The sequence below is a fragment of the Falco cherrug genome, chromosome 13 (assembly GCF_023634085.1).
Source record: "Falco cherrug isolate bFalChe1 chromosome 13, bFalChe1.pri, whole genome shotgun sequence".
In the NCBI taxonomy this organism is placed as follows: Eukaryota; Metazoa; Chordata; class Aves; order Falconiformes; family Falconidae; genus Falco; species Falco cherrug.
Window position 1 is genome coordinate 29,496,777 of NC_073709.1, and position 12,768 is coordinate 29,509,544.

The window sequence follows — 12,768 nt, forward strand, 5'->3', positions numbered from 1 at the left end:
AGGCAAGTTGCTGGAGGAGCAGCAGAAACTCCTGTGCGAGCGGAACCAGACAGAAAGAAGCATTGCTGTGTCTATTTTAGGATTTTGTGCTGCTGCTCCTCACCATCCCATCCAAATACATCCCTTTAATGGATGTCACCCCAGAGGAAGCACATACATTCTCCTGCGAGTGGGTGCCTGTGCTGGTAAGCCTGTTTTCCCAACACTATAAATTGGTCCTATAAAAGATGTTACCTCTCCCTGCCTCTCCTTAATAACCAGGTGCTGTGGCTATAATAACATTTCGTCGCCATCATATTTTTCATGCGGACTCCAGTCCCCCCTCTTTTTTCCTTCTGAGTACTGAGCAGCTCCCAGCAAAACCAGGCAGTTCAGCATCCCAGCATCCCAGCATCCCAGCATCCCAGCATCCCAGCATCCCAGCCCTGGTGGGAGCTTCTGGGTGGGGCAGGAGTGGATGTGAACAGAGGGGTCTGGTGAGGATGCTTTGGGAGGAGGTGGGACACTGGGCACAGAGAGCAGCAGCAATGGGGCAACATGAGAATTGGGTGGATGGTTGGGGGTGGCTTGAGTGCATGCTGTGAGGTCCTGGGGTCCTGGGCAGCCCTCCAGGGACCTGGCTCTGCAGTCACAAGGGTAAAACCGCTGTTTTTTTCAGACTCACCTTCCTGGACGATCGCTCTGTCACCACCTCGGTGCCCCACGGAGAGCCCAGCCCTGAGACAGGAGCTGCAGTGGAGGCTGTGGGCTCAGCCTTGTGGACTCAGCATTCCTTGTGTGTGAGGAGCATCTCTGCCGCCCTCATCAAGCAAAGGCAATAGGGTCTGCCCAGTGATGGTGCTGCCCCATGCCAAACAACCCAAATCTCAGGGTGAGACAGAGCAGTGAGGGTGCCCAGCTGGAGCTGGGGCAGCCCATCTCCCTCCCATCCCAGCCCTGGCACACTGGGCACAGTACCAGTGCCCATGGAGAGCATCAGACACCCTACCAGTGGCCCTTGCCATTTGGAAGGGGAGTGGAAAGGGAGACACTTGGTTTTAGTTAAAAACAGTAAATGCCTCACTCCCTCCTTGAGTGACCAAGTGAGGAAGTGCTCATCTGCACTCAGTTGCTTCCCACACAGCACCACTGGTACCAGTAGTAAAGTTAGGTCCTCCCTACATGACAGGCATCCAAGTTGTGGCACCTGCCAGGTCTTCATGTAGCTGCTGCTTAGGCCTGCTCCTCTTCCTCGCATGCACAGGGAGTGTAGCAGAGCAAATAGTGTCTGAAAATGCACGTTTCCAGATTTCTTTTCCCCAAGGACCTCAGAGCCTTTCACTGAACACTAAAGATGCAGCGTGTGCTCCTTCGAAAATAGATGTACTCCTCGGATGCACCATGTGTAAGCAGAGTGCAATGTGGTTGCTGAAAATCTGTGCAAATCCAGCATCAGGGTATTATATATTACAATGATAAAGGCTTAAAATAAACCATTAAAGGTTACTCTTACAGCTGAAACTTTGAGGTATCCTTTGGTCACGGGGTAAAGCCTGGGAAGGGACTTTTGGTCACCTCTTCTTGTCTCACTTGTATGCGTGGCTGTGCGCCTTAGGGGTAACGTGGCAGGGCTGTGTGCTGGAGAGGATTCATACTTCTGGGGTCAACTGCATCTTTATGCTTAGAAAAGGGACTTAAAGCTGCTCATCCTCTTTCCCGTTCATTGTGTGAAGGGGAACGTTTAGAAGGCAACAAATGTTGTCAGCTCACAACTGGCACATGGTGGCCAACAGGTTGAGCAAAACCAAGAAATGCCATCTCTCCCACTTGAGCCTAGATATTTTTCCCAGAAGATCCCACCCCCTTGCCATACATCCATTCCCTCGCAGCTAAGCCGTGACCCTCCCACTGCACGGCTGCAGTAAGTTGCCATCAAGAGCAGCCTCCTTGCTTTATGCTATTACAGTAAAGTATGGCCAAGTATTTGCATGATGGCAGTTTTAATGAGCTAGTTTTCTGACGATGCATATAATCTTGTCATCTTCCTGACAAATTAATGCTTAAAATCCCCCTCCCTTTTGACTAGCTAAAATGTTAACCATTATTGCACTAGGGCTTATTAATATTTTGGTGAACAGTAGTGACACTGGGAAAAACGCTGGGAAGCTGTAGGTATTAATGCTTCTTTGCTTGTCAGGGTATTTAAGTTTTAGTTGTGGGACATGGGTGATTTAAATAATTCCCATAAATTCATCAGCTTCCCTTGTCACATGTATGGGGACGGGAGAAATCACAGTACAAGCATGCTTAACTAATGAGCTGTCTAATGAAGTGCTTTCAACTACAGGCATTAACTGTCTACTGTTAAACAGATCAGGGGAAAAAAAGGCCTAATTGCACCTCAGAGTTTTGTCTTTTTCCCACTGTCTTGGGCGATGGCAGCTGGTCCCACCCTGCACGTGAGAGATGCTCCCAACACATCAGTGCTCAAAGCATGCGGCACCAGCGAAACGTGAGGGCTCCAAGAAAAGCAAACCTGGTTGGTGGGAAGCTGGTGAATAACAGGGATAAACTGAAAAAAAAATACCACTTTATAATCTGATAGGAAAAGGCTTATTTAAGAACCCCCAATGAAATCTTTAATTTAGCAGCCTTGAGCAGGGGGTTGCCAGCCACACAAAACAGAAGAAACCCACAACGAATAGCCCGTCAAATGATAAGAAAAAAAAAAGTCACACTTTTTCATACTTTCATGTGCTAAACAGAGGCTTTCCAAAAGATTCTCTGACAAAACCCCTTTTGAATACATAAGGGTCAAATATTTGTAATGCCAGGCCCTGCCCCTGCAGCAGCTGGCATTGCCCGCAGCAAACGGCTGCGGGGCTGGGAAAGCGATGTGCCGGGCAGCACCGCTTCCTAACAGCGCAGGTAAACCCAGGAATTCCCACAGAAGCAGGAAAAATGTTACCTACCATTTGCCCAAATCCTGCGCGCCGGTCAGCAGCACTTTTGGGATGTATGAAGTGTCACCAGGCGGTGCTGGATGCAGGGAGCCACACCGGGCGGCCACCAGCTCCTCCAGGCTTGCTGCAAGCAATTAAAAAAGCATCTCCTGGGGCTGCAGCCTTTCTGCCCCCTGGGCTGGGACCAAGTTAGTTATCCGTGCATGGTATTTCTCACCCCGTAAGTAACCCACCCCTCTGTTTTCCTCCTGGAGCAAAGTGGGGGTGGTGTTGAAATGGGGGTCCCCACAGGCTGAGAGAGGATCAGTGGTGTTGCTGGTGGCTGACTCCTCACCAGGCTGTTGGGAGGGGTTTTTCTGCTGGGGGTGTGATGTAGATATGGGTCCTGGAGGACCTGGTCCATCTGTTTTCTCAGGTGTGGCACATACGTATTTGCCATTCCCAAATCCAGGGCTCTTGACACGTCAGGTGGGATTTTTACCGTGGATGTGAGCTGTGAGTTTCCATCTATTTCCCTATGCTGTAATCTGTTTTCCTGGAGGCTGTCTGGGGCCCCAGTCCTGCTCAGCCTGGGCTGGGCATCTCTCCCATAAACACTTCCTGACTCCCCGCGTGCGGGAAGTCGTTTTGGGGGATGTTGCGGAAATTCTTTGTCTCTGCTTCCTATTTCTTTTCCTGCTCGCCTCCCTCAGCTGGGCGCGTGCGCTGCTGGCTCGGGCAGCCTTGCGTTTCCTTGGTTTGGTCCGTATTTTGGCCATTTATACTTTGGAAAAGATGGGAAGGGCTGGGTTTTGAATAGCTGGTGTTAGCCCGGAGGATACAGCGCGTGCCTGGCCATGGCCAGGCGGCGGTGAGGCTGTCCCCTGTCCCTGGTGAGGGACGGTGGCTTTCAGCCAGGCTGCTCCATCCTCCCCGGAGCTCTGCAAAATGTCCTCCCCTGGAGCGGGTTTGGGTGCCGGCTGAGGGCCTGACTCCTTCTTCCTCCCAGCCCGGCTAGATGGCTTTATTCCCACAAATAACGGGAGGTGGCATGCTGCGAGTGCTGCCAAAATCCTGTCCCTTTCTGACAGCATTGTGGCTTTTCCTCTGGTTTCCTTTGTTTGGGATTGAACAGTCAATTAAAAAAAAATAAATAAAGCCTTAAAATAACTTTCTGGACTAGCTGGTGCTCTGGAACCCCCCACTCCCCCCGAGTGCCCAGGTAGGTGTAGTGACTCTGGAGACACAAACCAAAGGCTGTGGGCAATGTTTTCCCACCATGACTGTGTTTTGGCAGTGGGCTGCCCTGCTCGACCTGACTTGCATGATAAGTACCATGTCTTAGCGAGCCAAAAAATAAAAAGCTTTGAAAACTGGAATGCCTTAGTGTCTCAAATTAACCTTTAAGGCTGCTGGGCACTTCTCAGGGCTGTTGACTCGTGCGTCATGGGCGCAGGTCCAGGTCTCCGCACGCTGAGGGAAGATGCTCACCCCGCAGCCCTGGCACAGCCCCTCTTCCCCCACCGCTAGAGCCCAGCCTGCTGCTGGTTTCTTTCTCCTGCTGTAAAAAGAAGGTCCAGCCTCGACAATATCATTTCAGAGTCAGGATTTTTTTAAGCACAAAGTTCCTGGGGAAATGTGGGGGTTGTTTCCATGAGCTGCAGCACCAGGTGCTGCTGGCAGGGCAGCAGCTTCCCCAGAGTGTTCAATATCACTCAGAGTAAAAGCACGTTCCCCTGCTGGTAAGGCAGCCTTTAAAGCAAGTTTCATTCTTGTTGCTTAAGGTAAGCATCCTCCTGCAGATGCCCACCTTTGCCTGGGCCCTGGGCCCCGAGCATCGCATCACCATGTGCCTCTATTGCCTTAGCAGCAGCTGCTGCTGCCGACTCTGGCTCAGGGCTGGGGTGGGACAGATAGATCTGAAATCTATGACTTTCCCTTGTCAATTTTAATGAAAGAAATGAATTTGTTTTTCTTTTGCCCAGAAGAAGCAGCTTTGGGAGCAAAAAGCCAGCAGCTATTACTGGGCACTTGTGTCCTCAAAGGGGAAAGGGCTGAAACTAAACCAGTTAGGCAGTAATCTGCAGTGCTAGACAGTGGATTTCTGCTATGCAGGGAGGGATCTGGTGGCTGTGCTTGCCTTGACGGTGATCAGGTAAGTGTAGCTCTGACCTGGGAAAAGATGGGTGCACACATCAGTCCCATCCCATGAAGCTGGGAGCATGGCACCAAGCTGTGGCCTCAGCACAGTCTATCAGGTGCAACCTGCCTGCTTCCTTGTAGGAAAAATGTTACAATTTACTGGGAATGTGCTTGGGAATAAAATAAAATATTTACGGAAAGCAGGGAATATCAAGAGGGATGTGTTTGGTAGCCTGATGGCACGGAGCAGTTTGGTTTTATGGTTTATGATCCAGTAGTTACTATACTGTAGTAGGAGAGATGCTAGCGCTGCTGGGGTGAGGGCCAGCTCAGCTCCTCTGCCACCGGCGCCGTTTTGTGCACTGTGAAGCCACATGAGTTTGCATGAAAATAAGGATGGGATGGTCCTGTGGCAAAGGGATCCGGCTGTGGCTTGGCAAACAACCCTGGGCAAGCTCTGCTCCGTGTCTCATCACTCCCATCAGTGCCATGGAGATGATGGAGATGCTGATGCCCCTGGGGGCTGCTAGGCTTGGTATCATTCTGAAGCTCCAAAACCTTCAGCTGGATTATTTTTTTTTCCTAGTCAGTGCCTGCAGCTTTGACAGTTACCTGGTTTAGGTCAGAAATTGGTGAGTCTCAGCAAGCCAGAATGAGCTCATGGGCAGATGAGTACCAGGCATCTGCCTTTGCCAGGGGTCTTTCCCATTTCTATGATCTATGAACTACACCAGGGAAAAATGAGGTGGTGTTACAGGGGAATTAGCATGGATAAACTTTGCAACACCAAGAGTGGACACAGGCAATATGGTAACTTCTCCCACCTACAGCTTCCCACGGGTTCTGTGGGACTCCCATCCCTCCCACCATGCCTCTGCATCCCAGAAGCATTCCCTGCACCCACCGCAGACTGGGATACCAGGGCAGGGATGGCCAACGCTTGCCTGCTGCTCGGGGACAAGTCCTGTCCAGAGTCCAAAAGATAATTTACAAATCCTAATTCTTTAACTATAGCCCCATCTAATGGCGCGATCCCAGCCGCTCCCTGTGCAAGGCTGGTGGTTGGGTGGATGCGGATCCCCCTCGGGAGCTGGGGGTTCCTCACCAGCACGACGTGCCAGCAGCGCTGCTGGGCCAAATCCAGCCCACCAGATGTGTCTGGGCAGGGACACAGCAGCGGCGGGGGCTGCCGCTGTCACCACGCTGGGGCACGCTGGCAGCGCTGGCCATGCCCCAGGCTGCTCCCCGCAGCGCCACTATGGGGTTTCCCCCTATTTTTGCATCCCCCCCCCCTCCATTTTTACTGGTGTAAAACAGCATCAGCGCCCGTGGCTGCTTTGCTGAGGCATGCTGGGCTCCGGCTCCTGCCACCCGAGCGTGGCCGTGCCAGGCTGGGCACATGGAAGCCAACGCAGGCAGCTGTTGGGAGCAGCAGGATTTGTGCCGCAGGAGCTTTGCATTGGCTCTCCCAAAGGCTCCTCCAAGGTCCTCTTCTGCACCCAAGCTGGCATCTGGCACATCTTCTTCTGGGTGCCCGTACCAGAGCAATGCAGAGCCAAGGGTACGAGCAGCTTGATGCCCCCATGCTCCCACACGGCCGCGGGGAAGGCGCAGGGTGCCTGGCACAGCGGGCAGTAGGTGCTCCTATGTGCACATACGCAGCACTGCCAATAAGGGCAAGCATTTCATGGAAAGCCCTGCAAAGCCTGGTCTGGAGGGTCCCCTCCATGCGTGCAGGAGCATACGTGCACATCAGCAACAGCCCTGTGGGACATGCCACCCTGGCCACATGCCCTGGCTGCCGTGGGGGCCGGGGCACTGCCTGCATCCCAGGCAGAGCCAAGGGGGCTTGGCTGCCTCCCAGACCTTTCTAGCAAGGAAAATGAGGAAAATTTCCAGCAAACCCATGGGGTGGGCCCCAGGACATACAGCCCATACAGCCGCCCGCTCCCCTGGGGCCACCTGCCCCTGGGCTGAACCTCCGTAGCCAGGCAGAGCTGTGCACTAATGTCCTAGTGGTAACAGAAAGTTCACTTAATGGTGATTTTAATTGAATTTAAATGCTATCTATGGTTAAGGTATGAAAAGCCATGAGAAATGAGAGCAGTGGGGGTTTATTTTGCAAGGATGGCTTGGTCTGGCTGCTGCCTGGAGGATGGGGTCCTGCATCTGCTTTGTGCCTTGCTGGCTGAAGCATCCCTCTCCCCACTTCTGCAGGCAGGGATGCAGGCAGTGGTGGTACTGGTGCTGGGTATGGGGTGCTGGTAGGGACTGTCCTGAGCCCGAGGCAAGTGTTGCTGCTGTTTTTGGAGGACAGTTTCAAGCCAGACAGGTTACTAGCTGCTTTAGGGTGGTGCTTGTTTGTTTTTTTCCTTTCAACTGAATTTGCACATATCTTCAAATGTTGTTGGTCGTTGAAACACAAGCCCCAGCCTCTGCGGTGGTGTGGGGATGCGTCAGCCGTGTTATCCTCATGTCTCAAGGAGTGTGCTGGCACTGCGTGCAGACACAGCCCTGTGTGTATTACCCGGCCTGCCCGGCTGAGTTTGTTAAGGATTTTGCACTGCTAATAGTGTGGAGACGGAAAATAAAGAGGGCAGGTGCCCAGCAGGCACCCAGCTGCTGGGCTGCAGCTCCCTGCCTCAAAAACAGCTGTGGGGTTGCAGCTGGGAGTGGGGTTTTTCCAAGCCTGGCTGAGAAAAATGCTCCTACCACTGGGCAAAGCAGCTCCCCATGCAAGGGGAGGTTATCTGCACCACTTGCAGTTCTGGTGGGGATTTCCCTTCATCCCTCCTTTCTCCATGTATGAGGTTGTGCCCCGATCTCCCAGGTGACACGGTCCCTGAGACCCTCGTGGTGGTTGAGTCTGAGTGGGGATGGTGATGCTGGGGCTCTTGGGGAGCCCTGGGGGCACGTGGGCATTGAGAGGGAGGTGGCATCATCGGGCATCGTCCCTTTGGCTCCTGACCCTGCACCATGGGTAAGAGCAAGCCCCATCTCTCCCACAGCCCGAGCCCAGCCCCACATTACATACTAACCCACAGAAGCACAGAAATCCAGACCAACAGCCAGAGCCTTCGGCTATTTCTCTTCTTTTCCATTGTTTTTGGTCCTTGTGTTTCCCTTGGTGCTGGGGAAGGGGCTTCTCCAGCCGTGGCCAGACCAGGCTGCTCCAGCGCGGCTGTGGCTCCCTGGGCTGGCACCCACCGAGCCAGCCAGCCCGGGCTGGGCTGGGCGTGCAGGTGGCTACAGTTTTCATCTGCTTTGTGGCCACCGAAAGCCCCACCAGCGAGGCTGGGGAGAGAAACCCAGCACAGCTCCGGGCAGGATGGCTGGTTTCAGGGAGTGCAGAGAGTGGCTCGTGGTGGGGTCCCTTGTGCTGGCAGTGGGAGCGCCCTGCCCCAGCCCCTGCTCATCCAGCACCAGCGGGCTGGCTACAAAAGGCTACCTGTAAAAATTAGTTTTGGCATGAGCATCCCGGGGAGAGCCTTTGCCAAGGAAAAATATTGTCGACAGGCTCTAGGAAAACAGCATTACTCATCCGGGGGAAAATAACCCAGCCAGGCTGAGCAACCCGCACAGATTTATTGGGTGCAGCTTTATCTCCGGCAGCCTGCAGAAGGCTGGTGCTTTTCCTCGGCGTTACCGCATCCCACCCAGCTTGCTTGGCCTCGGGCTGGTGCAGGTTTGAGGGTCCCCACTGCCCGCCAAGAGGCACGTCGGGCCAAAGAGCTGCACTTGTGGGGTGCAGCTGGCTGGGGCAGAGGGTGCTGGGCTGCTGGGGGTGCTGCTGGTGCTCTGCTGTGCTGGGGCAAAGCCCAGCCCTGGGGTGCTGGTGGGGGGCAGCAATGGGCATGGCTGAAACCGGCATTAAAACATTTCCCACCTTGTTCTTCCCATCACTGGGCATGCACTGAAGTCACTTTCCCCTGCGTAAGAAGCAAGCCAAGGTTTGATGAATTTTATTTTTTTTTAGATATTGAAACCCCTATTCTCTGCAAACCAGAATCAAATTTTACAAGCATCACATAAAGCTCTGCTAGTTGCTCCGCGCTCGCTCTGCAATCTTGTTTGACTATCCTGATGCAGGCTGCAAATAACTTCCCGGTATTTTACAGCACGTGTCAAAGATAAGAGCCCAAGAAATCGGATTTGAGTCAGTAAGTGACTGCCGAAGGCCTCCAACACAAACCACGGCTGCACCGCAAAGGGCAGAAAGACCTTATATTGGTTTGGAGACCCCTTCTTCTGCCCCGGCGCGGAGCTGCCCCTGGGCTCTGAGCACCCACAGGTGCCAGCTGAGGCACGAAGGCTGTTTTGCTTCATCTGCTGTAACAACCTGGCGATGAGGAGGAACGGGGTTTGTCCCCCATAAAGCCGATGTGCCCCTGCCTGGACGGGGGGATCAGGCCTGCAGAGCCAGTGTAGAGCTGGGGGCTGAGCCCTTGCTGCCCCTCACCTGGGGCAGGGGCTGCGGCGAGTTGCCTGGCCTCAGCCCCACAGCTGGGAGGCAGGAAGGGCCACAAGCAAGGGCTTTTCTCTATGTGATGCTGCAATATGCAATAAATATCAGAGTTCGTGTTAATGTTATTTCTAGTTAGTGGGAATGTCAGCAGTTATTTTTCCCTAGCAAGGCAGTGCATCAGGTCTACCCAGGGGCGTCTAGAAAGTATGCCTGGCCACAGCTGACTGCTGATGGGGTGCAGGAAGGGTTTGAAGGCCACGGCCAAGCCAGTTTGATGAGAGCCACAGCCAAACGTGCCTGCAGCTGGCCCCAGGGCAGAGGAGGGTTTCGCTGGGCTCCACGGAGCTGCCCCTCCATCCATCCATCCCATTCCCATGCACCCTAAACTCTGTCTCCTGCATCCTGTGCTGTAGATTAATGGCTGTGCAGGCGTTTTACTAATGAAATGGTGGCAGAAGGCCAAGCATTTGTTTTGCCGGGTGAGTGGTGGCAGCCCTCCTGCCCACAGTTTGTCACGAGTGCTGGGGGGAAAGTGCACGCTTGAGCTTCCCCAGACAGCTGAGATGCCAGCAACCCCGGCCACGCTCCCCCAGCGCATCCCTGCCGTGCCGGGGATGGGGCCGCACTGGGAGAGGAGCCAGGAGCCAGCTTGGCAGGGCAGCACAGGGGGTGAAGTGGCCAGGCTGAGGGAATCACCTGGGTTTTTTTTCATTCAGACCAGCTACTCCATCAGGGCAGTGCAGCCGAAGGGGATTTTTGCTCAGAAGCCCTGCAAGGGGCAACACTAAACCTGCTCCTGGGCACGGGCACAGCCCACCACAGCCCACCCACCAAGTGGCTGTTGCCTTCCAACAACGAGGTGTGACACCTCAAGTCCAACACCGAGGAGAACACTGCCCTGAGGAGAAGTGTGGGCTGAAATCAGGGAGCGCTTCCCCAGGCCTCAGCACCAGTCAGGCCTGCTGGTAAAAGCAGCAGGTTTCTCACCAGCTTCATGACGGACATGAAAATTCCTATTTTCACAGGTCAGGAGGAGAACGTGTCATAGAAAACAAGCATCACCTTGTTTTTCCTCATTCCCTGCGAGTTTCTTATTTTAAGGATACCAAACACTAGCTTTACATATGCAATATCTATATTGCATTGCAATATCTAATACTAATCTAATACTGAATACTAATCCTAATGAGTTTAATATACTCCTTTAAGCCAACCTGACATTGTCTCAATGAAACACCTCTGGGCAGCCTTTGATGTGCAACTGGCAGGCTTCAGACGAGCGGTATTCGGGGAAAGATTTGGGATGGCTGGTTCATGCTTTGCTTCATCTTCCAGTAAGTGGTGCTGGACATCGCTGCAGTGTGAGAGGTTTGATTTTTTTAAGCCACAGACTCAAAAGCACATAGCTCACATTTGTAACCTGCCCTATCAAACCGGCTGTTGGTGCCACCACCACGGCACACCTGAGCCCAACTACAGCATGGGACCAAGACGAACGTGGGGACTCGCACATCTCTGCAGCAAATCTCTTCCCACCAGCACACAGCAAAGCAGGGACGCAAATCCAGATTTTTTCCCTCTTGTATATGCCGCTCCCCATCCGGGGAGCAGGAGTGACAGCACAGACCGGCTGGCAGTGGGAGCCGAGCGCTCCTGCCGCTCAGCTTGGGCTGAACTAATAGCAGGAGCTGGGCTTATTAATTTGACCTTAAAAACAAAAATGGTTTTGGGGTGGGAGGTGAAACGGGTGAGAACAGAGCAGAAATAGCTAGGAAGTGGCAGCTTGCAAGAGAGAAACCGTAACTGCCACAGCTCCTGGAGGTACGTGCGTTTCAGCCAGGCTCTTGCTCTAGCTGGCACCTTCCAGAAGCGCCACGTGTACGGCAGGTGCTGGCCCGCTCCCCAGGCTCGGGGAAGGGCAGGAGCAATGGGACCTGATCCTAGAGGCCAGGAACACGAGGCAAACAGGCTGGGAGGGATTCGAGGTCTTGAGCAGGCTTTTCCCAGCTTTCCCTTGCAGTCTTTTCACTGCAAATGTGTGTGTGTGTGTGGAATGTCTGTTGAAAGAAGAGGATAGGGATTGCAGGATCTGTGCTAGCAAGGAGAGAGCACCGAGCTGTCGGAAAGCAGCTGTGGCATGGCTCTCTCAGATTAATAAGGCTAACGACTGCCCTGAGCTGTTAATCAGTCCGAAGAAGCCGCTAGCACCTGGGTGAAGGATGGCTACTTTGCTTCTTTGTACTCCAACCCATCTACGCAGCCTACTCTTACAAAGCAGCTGAGTAAAGAGGAGGTTAAATGGCTAAACTAGCCCTTAGACCTCCTTTGACATCAGACAGCTGATTTTTATGACCCTGCCCATTACAGTTACCTCAAAGGTTGCATCCAGCTGCTTTAAATCACACATTTAATCTGTGACTTACAAAGTACAAGGTAGAAAGTGCTAAAAGCCAAGGGGTAGGGAAGGCCAGCAAAGAAGATAGGCAAGGATAATTTCATAGAGCAGCCAAGTGGCTTAATTAGCAAGTTTGTTTCAATTGCACTGTTTATCCTTCTGGGGAAGTGGAGTCAAGGAAGACCTTGCCTTGGTATTGCCCACACACCTGCCTCAGAGAAGAGACTGCACAAGCAACATCCATGTTGATGGTCCTTCTGAAAACAACATCGTTTTTAACAAAGTCTTGCCCTCAGATTATTTAGCTTTTCTCAGAGGACTGGTGTATTTGGTACTGAGCTTTGTCAACCTGTTTATGTTGCATCACCCCGATTTATTGCCAGTGACTCAGTTCATTTCAGAAGGTGTTTACAATAACTCTCTTGTGGAGGGGAGCAGTGAGGAGTACAGTGCTTCACTTTTAATTGGAGAAAAGGGCAATTTACACATGCATGAGAGAGGTAAAACAGGTCCAGTTGGGGTGGGCTCGCTGCTGTAGTTACCCTGGGTTTCGACACACTTGCACACTTCACGTGAAACTAGTTTGGAGCATTCTCAGACCATACGGTACATTGAACTGATTCTCAGCATCTTGCTTTAGCAGCACAGCATTTGTTTTGTTCTCCCTGAAGAGACTTCTGCTCCCCAGATGAAATCTGGACACGCTAGCTTGAGAGGTTGCTGCCTACAGGGACTGGGCCAGCCAGCAAACTAGGGCAAAACCCGCTTCTGGCCTCAGCTCCAGGATAAGCTACTTACTAGCAGCAGGGAAGTGGCAGAGGGCAATTTTGGCCAACAGAAACCTT